The following is a 12,612-nucleotide window of genomic DNA, read 5'->3' on the forward strand; positions in this document are numbered from 1 at the left end:
CTATGTATGACGTGTTGTAATATTTGAAAGTAAACTGGTAAATTAAAGATGCATTATAACTTATTTATAAGTTATGAACTCTAGGGAAACAATTTTTTAAAGAATTAAAATAGATAAAACAATTGTGATTTTAAAATGAAATACTAAAACATGCTCAACTACCAAAAGAAGGCTGAAAAAAGAGGGGGGGAAAGAACAAAGAATAGAGAGAACAAGTATTAGACTAATAGCAGTATGGTAAAATTAAACCAGACATATTAAAAATTACTTCAGCTAGATATGGTCTAAACATCCCAATAAAAAGGCAGAAATCAGGGCTTCCCTGGTGGCGCAGTTGTTGAGAGTCCGCCTGCCGATGCTGGGGACACGGGTTCGTGCCCCAGTCCGGGAAGATCCCACATGCCGCAGAGCGGCTAGGCCCGTGAGCCATGGCCGCTGAGTCTGCGCGTCCAGAGCCTGTGCTCTGCAGTGGGAGAGGCCACAACAGTGAGAGGCCTGCGTACCACAAAAAAAAAAGGCAGAAATCATCAGTCTGGATAAAGAAGCAAGATCCAACTACATGCTGTCTACAATGAAAAGAGTTATATAAAGTCACAAATAGATCAAAAGTAAAAGTAATGGGGCTCTGCTTCTTGTAATGGCAACGTAGCTTCTATTTAACCGAATGTTCAACAGATAACTATAAATTCTAGACAAAATATAAAAACAACTACCTAAAAGTCCCAGAGAGTAACAAAAGCAGGCAGAATCTAGAAGGGAGTCAACATTTGGATGAAGAGGACATCGTTGGAGGAGTTTCAGACTTTTATGGCTTTTTTCTTAGAGAGAGGCCACAGTGGAAAATAAAACTCGTTACAAGCCCACGGAGCCTCTACAATGAATCATTCACAGTGGACGAAATCCAACATTACTATGAAGAAAAAAGAAAATAAGACTCATACACAAAAGATAATCAGTGGATACCAACCCTAGGATGACCCAAATGTTGAAATTAGCAGGCAAGGATTTTAAAGCAACTATTATAGCTATGCTCAAGGACATATGCTTGTAATAAATGAATATGCTTGTAATAAATGAACAAATAGAAACTATAAATAAGAGCCATAAGACAAGGCAGCATCTTGAGCACATGGTAAGGTTGTGGGCTCATGGACAAAGTGAGCTGGAAAGCACTAGAGCAGAGAAAGTCCAGGCCAAATATTAAGTTTGGCTTGTGATGCTTATAATTAGAATCAATAATTTGCAATTGCAAGTTCACCTGATGTAGTCCTGTCCTCTTCATCCAATTTCTTAAGGTTCCTCTCAGTTTATGAACCTCTTAAAAGTATTAATATTCTAAGATCTGATAATTAAACCCTGTGGGATAAATCAAAGCATTATTACAGAATTGTCAAGTTAACGTTGCTGCTGTTTCAAGGTCCAACAATGGGTCTCTTTTTCACCAAAAGGTGTAATGATGACTAGAATACCAAGATCTGGTATAGCCAAACTATGCTTCTAAAGCTTGGGCCTTTAACCCTTACATGTAGTCACACTGATTGTGACAAAAGAAAGATCTATGAGCTTGGCTATAAAATGTATGAGAGGTATTTTCTACTGCTACATGCACCATGATGATAAAGTTCAGCAGTTTAAACAAGACTCAGCCCATGCCTAGTGAAGTTAAGCAACTTCTGTTGGATGTTTTGCAGCCTCAGCAGCGTGGAAGACGTTGACTAAGCAGGCATCAGATCAATGAGTCTTTGAATAGAACTTCAACTGGGTTCTCTGACCAAGCATTGCAGACCCTGCAAAAGACACTGAATGGTATCATTGCACCTAAGAGGCATTTACCATTGCAACCAATCTGTCAGACATGATCATGTATGAGAGGAATTTCTTTCTCCTTCTTGAAGACGTATTGGAAAAGAGCAACTAGCCAAAGAACAGAGAGATCATCGTGGAGTTATTAATGGCTGTACCCATCGTACTCGAAAGAAATCTTCAGCCAGACTTTCAAGACAAAAAGTAGATCTAGACAAACTAGTAAAAGAAGTATTTCATTAATTTCAAAAATATGAGATTCAACTAAAGGAAGTTGAAAAAAAAAGACGATATGGTTTTCTTTTACAACACTCTCTCCAATCCCCTGGAAAAAAGAGGAACATACAGCTATTTAACAAAGGCTCTGATAAATATTCTGCTGGAGGGAGAAGTCAAGCCAAGCAATAATGACCTGTGTTTGGTTAGCTGGTGAGACAGGTAGAAGAAACTCTGTTGAGACACTTTGTCCAGAAGTGTGTTGTTTTGTTGAAGCTTAATCAAGGCATCCATAAATTAATGGACTGATTATGCTGGTGAGGTGCTTGCCATACTGTTGGCAGAGTTATTGGACCTCTTGAATGCTACAACCAATCTAATGGTGAGAAATATCTTTATTCAAGAGTAAAAAATTTGATGATCATGCCCATAGCAATAATAATCTTCACTGAATGATAGAATACTTTTAAAATGGAAACTTGACCTCTGCTTGTTTAATGATCTAATAGAGCATGAAAATGAATCTGTGCTTTATGTTTTTTTATCACTTGATATTGTCTTACAGGTCACTGAAGCTCTGCTTTTTAAAAAAATCTTTTTTCCCTCTGCTTTTCAGATTGGATAATTTTTATCGATCTGTGTTCAAGTTCTTTGTCCCTTTCTTCTTCTGTCTCCAATCTTCTCTTTAGCTCATCCAGTGACTGTTTTTCCCATTTCATATGTTGTAGCTCTTTAGTTTCAGAATTTCCATTTGATTTATAAAATAGCATTTATTTCCCTAAAGTTCCCCATTTTGTTTAGCTATTATCGATATAATATTTTAATTTGTCTTTGAATATATACATATATATTATTATATATATTTACCACTTTAAATGTACTTTTCTGCTAATTCCAACATTTTGGTCATTTCCCCAAGCTTTGTTCTCAAAAGACCCAGGCAAATTCATTTCTGATGATTGGTTTGGATTCAATCTATCTTCTCCCAATACCTTGTTTGTTTTTGTTTGTTTGTTTGTTTTTTGTTTTGCGGTACATGGGTCTCTCACTGTTGTGGCCTCTCCCGTTGCGGAGCACGGCCTCCAGACGTGCAGGCTCAGCAGCCACGGCTCACAGGCCCAGCCGCTCCGCAGCATGTGGGATCCTCCCGGACCGGGGCACGAACCCATGTCCCCTGCATCGGCAGGCGGACTCTCAATCGCTGCGCCACCAGGGAAGCCCAATACCTTGTTTTTAAAGGGGGCAAGGCTTCAATGAACAACTTCAACTTACACACAAGTGAACCTTTTGAAAACTTATAGTTTCCTGCTCATTTTCCCAAAAGAATGCAACTTGATGGATAATTTATAAGAGGCTTAGTCAAGAGAAGAATAACCATGATAATGACGATTACATCCCAGAAAGGGCTTACTCTAATGATTATAGAATGTCTAACTCTGATATCTCCATTTATAAATATACTGCCTGCTGTTCTGGGAGCAATCAGTGGTAGTTCTGTAATTTTCATATAGCATACGATGAGAGGTGACAATCTTGTGTGCCTTCAGGCAGATGGTAGGCAGGGCCATGAAACTGTACTTACACAAGGTAATAAAAATAAACTTTCCATATCAGAGACTGGAGGGAATTTTTAGAGTTTGTTGGGGAAGAAGTGAAGCCCTCTCAATGCTTCTCACTTTGTGCTGTCCCTGGAAACAATGTAAGCCAGAAGACAGTGGAACATCTTTAAAATATTGCAAGAAAAAAAAATACTGAACACCTATAATTCTGTACCCAATGAAACTATCTTTGGAAAACAGAGATTAAAATAAAGACACTTTCAAATATGCAAAAGCTGAAAGAATTTATCACCATCAGATCTGCACTACAAAAAAATATTTAAAAGAAATTCTTTAGGCAGAAGGAAAGTAATACCAGGTGGAAATATGGATCTACTGAGGAGCACTGGAAATAGTAACTATGTGTGAAATAGAAAAGTCTTTTTCCCTTAGTATTTAAATCTCATTAAAAGATAACTGACTGTGTAAAACAAAGGTAATAAACATTTACTGTGGAGGTTATAATATATTTAGAAATAAAATGTATGACAACAGTAGCACAAAGGACAGAAGGCAAAGAGTTGGAAGTAGTCATCTGTGAGGTTTTTATACTACATATAAAGGGTACATCATTTGAAGGTAAACTACAATAAGTTAAATTAAATCTTAAAGTAGCTACTGAAATAACACAGCAAAAAATATAGCTAATAAGCCAAAGGAAGGAGATAAAATGGAATCATAGAGAATACTCATTGAATACAAAAGAAGACCAAAAAAGAGGGAAAGGGGAACAACGGAACAGCCTCAAATAGAATGCAGATAGTAAGATGGTCAGTTTAGCCCCAACAACAGCAATAATCACATTAAATGCAACTGCTCTAAATATCCCAATTAAAGGCAAAAATACAGAGTTGGACTAAAAGCAAGACCCAACTATATGCTGCTTACAAGAAACCACATTAACTCTAAAGACACAAATAGACTAAAAATAAAAGAAAGAAAATAGATATATGATGCTAGTACTAATCAAAGTAAAGCCATATTAATATCAGAAAAAGAAGAGATCAGAACATGGAATAATACCAGAAATAAAAGGAATCATTTCATAAGGGTAAAGTGTTGAATTCAAGAGGACATAACAATCCAAAATGTTTATGAACCTAGTAACAGAGCTTCAAAATCCATGAAGCAAGAGCTGATATACCTGTAAGAAGACATAGAGAAACCTACAATTATAGTTGAAGATTTCAATATCTCTCTCTTAACAATTGATAGAACAAGTAGACAGAATAACAATAAGAGCACAGAAGACTTGAATAACACTATGAAGAAAGTTGCCCTTATTTACATTTATAGAACACTCCACTCAGCTTTAGCAGAGTAAAAATTCTTTACAAATGTACTCATAGATTTACAAAGAGAAACCATATTCTGAGCTATTAAACAAGTCTCCATAAAAATATTTGAGTCACACAAAGTAAGTACAGTAAGTACTCTGATCACAGTAGAATCAAGAGTACAACAGAATCACAATACATCACAAGAGAAATCAATAACAGCAAGATGTCTGGGAAATCCCCAAACTTTTGGAAATTAAAAAACATAAATCTATGTAACCCAAGAGTCAGAGAAGAATTCAAAACAAATTAGAAAATATTTTAACTGATTTGCAAATGAAAGTGAAAACACAACCTATCAAAATGTACAGGATACAGCTAAAGCAGTGCTTATAAGGGAAATTTGTAGCACTAAATGCCTATTTAGAAAAGAAGCTCTCTATAGTGGGCTGAATTGTGACTTCCAGAAAGATATGTCCACATCCTAGCCCCAAGACCATGTGAATGTTACCTTATTTGGAAAAAGAGTCTTTGCGGTTATAATTAAGAATCTTGAGATGAGGAGATCGTCATTATCCAGGTAAGCCGTACATGCCATCACAAGCATCTTTATAAGAGAGTGGCAAAGAGAAACACACACAGAAGGAAAGACCATGTGAAACGGAGGCAGAGATTGGAGTAATGTATTCACAAGCCAAGGAATGCCAACAGCCATCAGAAGCTGGAAGAGGCAAGGAAGGGAATCTCCCCTAGAGACCCGGAAAGAATGCAAACCTGCTGACACCTTGATTTCTGACTTTGGGCCTCCAGAACTGTGAGAGTATAAATTTCTGTGTTAAGCCTCCGAGTTTGTGGTGCTTTGTTACAGCAACCACAGAAAACCAAAAGTGGAGTCTTTGAAGAGATCGATAAAATTGATAAATCTCTAGCTAGACTTCTCAAAAAAGAGAGACAGAGGGAAGATACAAGTTACTGATATCAACAATAGAAGAGGTGATGACATAACTCTAGACCCTACAGGTATTAAAAGGATAATAAGGAAATAGCTTATATGAATAATTTTATTTCAGCAACTTAGATGAAATGGACAAATTCATTGAAAGACACAAACTACCAAAGCTCACTCAGGAAGAAATAGATAGTCTGAGTATCTATTTTCATAATATACATATATAATTTTCCCACAAAGGAAACTCCAGGCCAGATGGCTTCACTGGCAAAGTCTACCAGACATTCAAGCATTTGCCGAAGACATACAAATTTTTCACAAACTCTTCCAGAAAACTGAAGAGGTAGGAATATTTCTCAACTCATTCTGTATAGCCAGCCTCTGATACCAGAATTAGACAAAGCCATTACAAGAAAAGAAAATTACAGATTAACGTGATCATGAACATAGATGCAAAAGTTGTTAAGTAACCTTTAACAAATTAAATACAACAATGTATAAAATGAGTAACAAATGATGACCAAGTAGAGTTTATCTCAGAAACGCCAGATTGGTTTAACATTCAAAAATCAATTAATGTGCGCTTCCCTGGTGGCGCAGTGGTTGTGAATCCGCCTGCCAATGCAGGAGACATGGGTTCGAGCCCTGGTCCGGGAAGATCCTACATGCCACGGAGCAACTAAGCCCGTGTGCCACAACAACTGAGCCTGTGCTCTAGATCCCGCGAGCCACAACTACTGAGCCCGTATGCCACAACTACTGAAGCCCACGTGCCTAGAGCCCGTGCTCTGCAACAAGAGATGCCACCGCAGTGAGAAGCCCGTGCACCACAACGAAGAGTAGACCCCGCTCGCCGCAACTAGAGAAAAGCCTGAGTGCAACAGCGAAGACCCAACACAGCCAAAAATAAATAATAAATAAAATAAATAAATTTTTAAAAATCAATTAATGTAATTCAACAAATAACAGACCAAAACTGAAAAATCAAGTGGTCATATCTCAAGAGATGCAGTAAAAGCACTGGACAAAATCCAACATCCATTCCTGACATAAACTCTCCAGTAAAGAGGAATAGAAGGGAACTCCTTCAAACTGTTAAATGGCCATCTACATAAAGCCTATGGCTAACGTCATGATTAAGACAAAAGATTGAATGCTTTGATAGCCATACATGTAACATCTCACCCAGCTATTCTGCTCCTAGGTATTTACCCAAGACAAATGAAAGCATGATGTATAACACAAATGTTTATAGCATCTTTATTTGTAATAGCCCCAAACTGAAAATAACCCAAGTGTTCATCCACAGGTGAATGGATAAAGCACATTTGGTATATCCATATGATTGAGTACTATTCAGCAATGATAACAACAACAATAATAATAAACCAACCTATAGATGCGTGTGACAACATTGATGAATCTCAAAATAATTATGCTAAGTACAAAAAGCCAGATAAAATAGAGTGCATACTGTTTGATTCCATTTATGTGTAATTCTAGAGAACGATAACTAATCTATAGGGACTGAAAGCCACTAGTCTGATTGCCTAGTAATCAGGATGAGTACAGAGAGGAATAAGAGAGAGGGCTTACTCTAAGCGTCATGAGAAACTTTTGGGGTGTTATACATGTTTATTATCTCGATTGTGATTATGGTTTCATGGGTGTATACATGCATCAGAACATTTAATTTAATGCTGAATACATGTACAGTTTATTGGATGTCAGTTATACTTCAATAAATCTATATAACATGAATAAAATTGTGAGAAGTTTAGGGAGGCTAGAGTGTAAAGGGGTAGGTAGGAAGGCAGGGAGAAATTAGTTTGAAGAGATAGGTGGGAATCTGTCCTGTGGGCAGGATCATGGACTAGACTAGAGAAAGCCTAACGGTAGAAACAAGAACTAAGTGATCAGGCAATAGATGATATACCGCATTGACGAAGGCAGTGAAAGGAGAGAAGAACTGGTTATGAAGAAGTGGGGCTGGATCTGGGAGACATCTAAGATGTGGAATTGATATGGCTTTATGACCAGTTGGTCTTATCAGATACTCAGATATCTGGCTAGGAAGCTGCTTTAGACTGAATTTTGCTCCCCCAAATTCATATGTAGAACCCCTAACCTTCCATGTGACTGTATCTGGAGATAGGGTATTTAGGAGGTAATTGATGTTAAGTATGTTAATGAGGTTGTACAGGTGGGCCCTAACCCAATAGGACTGTAGCCTTATGAGATGAGGAAGAAATAGAAATCTTTCTTTATCATGTGAAGACACGGTGAGGAGGAACTGTGTGCAAGCCAGAAAGCGTCTTCCCCTGAAACTGAACCCTGCAGGACCTTGATCTTGGACTTTCCAGCTTCCAGAACTGTGAGAAAATTAATTTCTGTTGTTTAAGCCACTCAGTCTATGGTATTTGTTATGGCAGCCTAAGAAGACTAACACAAGCTTTTGGGGGGTAGCTGGGTTGGGGGGGTGTGCATATGTCATGCCGCTCACCTAGATCAAGAACACAGGTGAAGCAAGTTGCAGCAGTGCTTTGAGTTCAGACTAGGATATGTTACGTTTGGTGGACATTCACATGAGGACGTAAACATTGGAAACATAGGTCTGAAGCTCTGGAGAGACATTAGCTGGAGGCACATATTTGGGAACCATCAGCAATCAGTGGCAGTTGAAACCATGTAGATGGGTATACAGTTGGGGGGGAGAGTCCAGCAATGGAGCAGAAATGGCCAGAGACAGGATAAGAACCATTACTGAGTGGTGATTCTGAAGCCAATGAGAGAATTTTGAAAAGAGTTGATTAACAGTATCAAATGGTGCAGCACACGGGGACATGTTTCTAGGGACATGTTAAGTGTTTGGCATCAAGGACCCTACAGTCTAGCTGAAAAGAGAATACAAATGCATATGAAACAATCAGGAAATCATGCAGCTAGGGTAAATTGTCTTATTAGTGTGACAGAGAAGTGCAATGAAGATTTGTCCATTCATTCTACAAATGTGTTGAGCTCCTACTGTGTGTCTGATGTTTAGTTGCTGGTGAGGCACTTGGGCTTTTTATTTTTTTAACATCTTTTTTGGGGTATAATTGCTTGACAGTGGTGTGTTAGTTTCTGCTTTATAACAAAGTGAATCAGTTATACATATACATATGTTCCCATATCTCTTCCCTCTTGCGTCTCCCTCCCTCCCACTCTCCCTATCCCACCCCTCTAGGCGGTCACAAAGCACTGAGCTGATCTCCCTGTGCTATGCAGCTGCTTCCCACTAGCTATCTACCTTACGTTTGGTAGTGTATATGTGTCCATGCCACTCTCTCACTTTGTCACAGCTTACCCTTCCCCCTCCCCATATCCTCAAGTCCATTCTCTAGTAGGTCTGTGTCTTTATTCCTCTCTTACCCCTAGGTTCTTCATGACATTTTTTTCCCTTAGATTCCATATATATGTGTTAGCATACGGTATTTGTCTTTTTCTTTCTGACTTTCTTCACTCTGTATGACAGACTCTAGGTCCATCCACCTCACTACAAATAACTCAATTTCGTTTCTTTTTATGGCTGAGTAATATTCCACTTGGGCTTTTTAAAAAGAAGGGTGTGACTGAATTACGGGGATGCAAATAATGATATTCTGGTGAAGTGGAAAAGAACAAAAGCAGAGTAATTTAGGTAATATGGGACGAGATGGAGAGGATCCAGTCTTGACAGGAGTCCAAGGAGGGGAGAATAATTGGGGAGAAAGCCTGGATGGGTGAGTTGGTGCCAGAGATGAGAAGACTGTGGGGTGCCCACCCTAGTATAGCTAGTCTCAGAAGTATTCTTGCTCCAGTATTTTCTAGGCACTAAGCACCTACAGCTGCAACAACGAGTAGAGCCTTCTCACGTCGAGCAAGTAGGGCCACTGCTTTCTGCAGGTTTCGGATGTGCAGAAAGTACAAGCTGCTTCACTGGCTACCAGATACGTGTACAATTGCCGTCACGCATGGAGGGAGAACTTTCATAACGAGATTCCAACGCAAAGCATAATTAGAAGAGGGCTTTAGGTATCACAGCACCTTCCGTGGCCCTTTCAAATAGTGTGTGTGTGAGGCTGGGTGATCCCAAGAGTCCATTATAACCTATATTGCAATGGGTTTGGCAAGTAGATATGTGGCCGGATGGATAATACGGTGAATAGTTAGATGGACAAATTCGTGGCGGACGAACCACTACGGACAGGACCAGTCGCCCGGGGAACTAATTAAAGCTTCTCCAGGACCGCCCTGAGGGTGCAGTTCTCCTGATGGCCGGGAGAGGGCGCTGCGGATAGTCTCGATCTGCAGCTGTCAGCGACAGAGTCCTGGGCCGCGAAGGGGAAGCTAGCCGTGGTCACGTCCCGGAAACCCCAGAGCTGCAGACATCTCCCAGAGAGCTCCTGGGGTTGGTACTGCGGCTACCTGAAACTGCCCGGGCCAAGTGTTGGGGGCGGGGGAATGGTGGGAGGTTGGAGAGGAGAGAGGAGCAGAGGAAGAAAGCCCAGCGCTGTTGATGACTCCGCGGGAAACGCGAATGCTGAAAACCCATGGGAGCACACTGCTGGGTCTGTGGTTTGCTGAGAGAGAGAAGTTAGAAAGAGCTGCGGGTTTCGGCGGTCTAAAGCTGAATGCGGCCGCGTACGGACCCTGGGGCGAAACAGCGGTGCCGCCACAAGGATCCTTACCGAATCTGTCTTTTAGGCCTCAGGACTCAGCAGCAGCTACAAAACTTTCCTGCGAGCTGCCCGCGCCCCAGGGCGCCTGCACGGGTGCCCCTACTCCTTAGCATGGGGGCTTCCCGTATCTGTCCTGAGCATGGTGGAATCACCACTATCCACTTTCTCGCCTGTTTAGAGGCTCTTAATTTTAACAGTAATGAAGAACTGGGAAGAAACAGAAGCCGATTCGCTGTGAAGCTCAGGCTCGGATCCTGCATCTGTCTCCTGCGTCGCCCCACATCGGCCTTGCTGAGTCTCCGAGCAGCTGCAGGCCCGCGTCCCCCGCTTCCCACCCACGAAATCTCGGTTTTCCCCATTTCAAAGGGTGCTGCTAGCGCTGAGTCCCCCTTCTCTCTGCTTTGTAACCCAGTCCCCAAATTCTCTCCTTACCCTAAGCCCCTTCCTGCCAGGGGGCGCCTCTGGAGTTAGTGGAGAGGGTAAGGGCTCTGACTATAACTTAGGATGAGTTGAATCTAGGCTTGAACTGTGTGACATGAAAATAGGAGGGTTTCAAGACCACAGGTATCGACTTCTGGAGGGCTTGACCTGACAGGACACGTTTCTTTGACACCAGAGAGCTGAGGGTGGGAGTCTCCTCTTTTCCTGGAGGATGCTGGCCTTCACATGCGCAATCTCGCCTCTTATTCCAACCCCAGAGTCCCGAGTGGAGTGCAGGTAGAGGGCTGCACAGGAGCCGCGCTGGGACGTCCTAGTGTCATCCCCCTCCTCGGTCCTGCTCTCAGGACCTGCCCAGAGGCCACGGTTTGAGGAGAGCATCCCCCAGAGAAAGGCCACCCTCAAAGACCCTAGATGGTCAAGGTGAGACGGAGAGCAGTTAGAGGAATCTCCAAATCTCTTCTTCGCCCCGCGTCTGCGAAATCCTCCTCCGGAAAGCTGCCGGACTGTACTCCCTGGGGCTTCGCTTCTCGAGAGGTTCTCAATTTGGTGCCTGGGAAAAGGGCACAGAGGGGTCCTGTGAGATCCTTCAGGGAGAGGAAGACGCCCTCCAGAGGGGGCTCCGGATACTCTCTCAGTTCCTTGCATCTCGGGGTTGGAGACCAGCGACCCCCAGAGCCCAGCTGCGTTCCTGCTTTCTGCTCCCTGGGCGGGGTTGCCTCGAAGGCACCCGGAAACCCAGCCCAGCCTGGCTCTGGAGTCTGCGCCTGGCTGAGGAAGACTTGCCTTCCTCTGGCCTGGGCACGGGAGCAGCGAGGGGGCAGAGAGCTTCATGCAGAGTAAGAGGCCTGGATTCACAGTTTCTATACACCCAAGATACAGAGCCAGAAGTAATAACCCCTTCTATGTGCTAGCGAATTTTATGATTTACAAACTCATGTACATCCCTAGCACAACCTGGGAGGTACACCGGACAGGTTAGGATCATTTTTGCAGCCCAGGAAACAGGTGCTAAGAGACTTTGTTTCCTTAATTCAACATTTCTTGAGGCAATGGAGGATTCGAGGATAAATAAAGCAAGGACTAGCTCTTGGAGGAGGGGGGGGGGCTGAAAATAGCACCCTAGTTTACTCTGGCCGTAAGGGTAGTGGCTCCAGACTGTGACAGGCGTCCACAAGAGCTATACCACATGGCTGGAAAGTGGCAAAGCTGGGGCTGGAACCGGGAGTTCTGACTTACATTCAAGAGCCTTGCCCACAACCCCTGACCTTTTGAAGATCAGGAAATGGTGCATAAACACACACACACACAAACCTTCATTACGACTCTCTCTATCTCGGTTGAAGCCTGAAGTTAACATTTCTCACAAGCTACATATTATCTGAAAGATTTGTTGTTAATTTGTAAGCTCCATGTAGGTAGGAGCCTCATCTAGCTTATTTAAGGCTGAATTTTCAAACCTAGCTCGGCGCCTGGCACAGATCCCACACTTAATATTTGTTGAATGAATCACAAATTGCAATAACTCTGAGCAAGATAACACCACCAGGAAACAGGTCGCTCCCTTCCCTAGGGAGTGTGAAGGACCATAAAGGGAATTAGAAAAATGGGGGGAGGGGAGAAGATAGGCT

The 12,612-nt window shown here is 41.9% G+C and overlaps 1 pseudogene; it reads left to right on the forward strand.

Annotated features, from left to right (window-relative positions):
- Positions 1 to 1,610: 1,610 nt before the first annotated feature.
- On the forward strand, positions 1,611 to 2,236 carry LOC132417955 (phosphorylase b kinase regulatory subunit beta pseudogene; annotated as a pseudogene).
- Positions 2,237 to 12,612: the final 10,376 nt, after the last annotated feature.

Source organism: Delphinus delphis, chromosome 2 (genome assembly GCF_949987515.2).
Source record: "Delphinus delphis chromosome 2, mDelDel1.2, whole genome shotgun sequence".
NCBI lineage: Eukaryota > Metazoa > Chordata > Mammalia > Artiodactyla > Delphinidae > Delphinus > Delphinus delphis.